The sequence below is a fragment of the Chinchilla lanigera genome, unplaced genomic scaffold, assembly GCF_000276665.1.
Source record: "Chinchilla lanigera isolate Chin_1 unplaced genomic scaffold, ChiLan1.0 scaffold00276, whole genome shotgun sequence".
NCBI classification, from domain to species: domain Eukaryota; kingdom Metazoa; phylum Chordata; class Mammalia; order Rodentia; family Chinchillidae; genus Chinchilla; species Chinchilla lanigera.
The window spans coordinates 39,842-41,978 of NW_004955677.1; positions in this window are offsets into that span (position 1 = coordinate 39,842).

Below are 2,137 nucleotides of genomic sequence, written 5' to 3' on the forward strand. Positions count from 1 at the left end.
GGTTTTGAAAGGGATGGTTTCATAACAACGTATAACTTGTCCCGGATTTTCAGGGACTTGAACTTCAGCTACAGGGCAGATATGCTGAAAACCCTCCATGGTCTCCCAGACTCCTTAAGCCTCTTTTAATGCTAATTGCAAGGGAGAGAGGGAAAATGGCTGTATTCCCGGAGAGGTGGAAAGCGCCTGTATTGCGGCCATATTTCTCCTAGCTGGAGAGGCTAGGACAGCCGCCTGTGGCTCAGTCAAGTTAACTGGGCGTTATGAAATGGTATTTGAGAGGAAACCCCTCTCTGATGGGGAAACGTCCCTCTTGTCCCCTGTCACTCCTTCCTTCTTGGACCAGGCCAGAGGTCTCAGGCTCTATAGGCAACGCTGCTGCTCCACTCTCCATGACCCGCTTAGGCGCGGGACTTGATTTTAACATAATGTTCCGAGCCAAATCCTTCATGGTTACAAAACCCCTCCAAACCAACATCCAGAAAATCAAATACAGGAGTCAAATATGCAAAACACACTTCTACAGACACACACCCTGGGAGTCTTGAGACTCTACCTGCACTTCAATACCCTTTTCTCTTTGGCTTCTTTGAAGCCTGTATGTTTTCTGTTCCTAAAACACGTATTCCCATGCTTTACACCTGACATGCCGGTACCACGCACTCCAGTGTTGAATACTAGCTGACCAATTCGCTTCCCCTCTGCTGTTGCGCGCCTTTTGGGAAGTGTTCTCACCGCCCTCTTAATCCTACCGGGGTCCCTTTGTGTCGCCAACTGTAGGGATCCAATGGGTTCTTGCTGTACCCCGGGAAGGAACAGTGGCAAGAATGAGGAAAAAATAGACAAGAGACAAAACCTGGGATCAGGCGGAGGTCCTCTCAGCAGAGAAGGGGCAGTACCCAAGAACAGTGGAGCATTTATTTATACCCTCAAGAGGTCAGTTAATTTTCACCTCGCTGTCGAGCAATCAGTTAACAAGTTACAACGGCTTGTTTACGTGTTTCGAGGAGCTCCCATGTTCTCGGAGCACCCTTGTTCTCAGGCTGACTTCATCCTGCACATGTAATTACTTTCCAGCTTCCGTGGCTCCCAACACGCTCCTCCCCTCCTCCACCCATCTCTTCATGCCCTGCTTCTTTTGTACACGTTTGCAGTACGTCGTGTTGACAATCCACGTGCACACGTACACCTAACACATCTTCATTGGTTTTTCATCCCTTTTTCCTCCCCTCCTTCCCTCTCTCTAGTCTCTGGATCCTCTTCCCCTCTGGGAAAGATCTATCTCTCTACTTCCTATGGTCTAGCTTTTATTTTGCTGTTGACTTATACTTTGGGTTTCTCATATAAGAGAAATCCTGTGATATTTAAATCATGTGTGTGTCTGATTTATTTCACTTAATGTTATGCATTATCTTGAGGTCCCCCATTTTCTGACAAATGACTCAAGTGTACCATTCTTTGTGCCAGGTAGTACACCATCATGTATGAATGCCACGGTTTCTTTATCTATTCATCTACTGACGGACATATAAGCTGCTTCCAAGATTTAGCTATTGTGCCTTCTGCTGCTGTGAACGTGGGTGTGCAGGCATCACTGTAACCTGATGTCTCTACTCTTTTGAGAAGATACCTAGAAGGGGGATAGCTGGGCTCAATGGAATTTCTAGTTTTAGATTTTTGAGGACTCTCCATATTGATTTCCATAAAGGTTGTACTAGCTCATACTTCCAACAATATAGAAGGGTTCTTTTTTCCCCATTGCCTCTTCAACATTTGTTATTATTTGATTTTTTTGTTATGGCCATTCTTTCTAGGGTAAGATGGAATCTCAGTGTTCTTTGAATTTGCAGTTCTCTGATGGCCAGAAATGTTGAACGTTTCTTGACACATTTATTGGCCATTTGTCCTTCTTCTTTGGTGAAGTGTCTATTCATTTCAGATGATAATTTTTTACAAGGTGTTTTATTTGGCGGGGTCTAATCTTCTTTGAGTTCTATATGTATATGTTCTAGATATTAGTCCTCTGTCTGAGCAATAGCTGGCAAAATTTTTTCCCATTTTGTAGGTTGCCTTTGGACTCTGCTGGTTGTTTCATTTGCTGCGCATGTTTCATTTCATATGATCCCATTTGTGGATT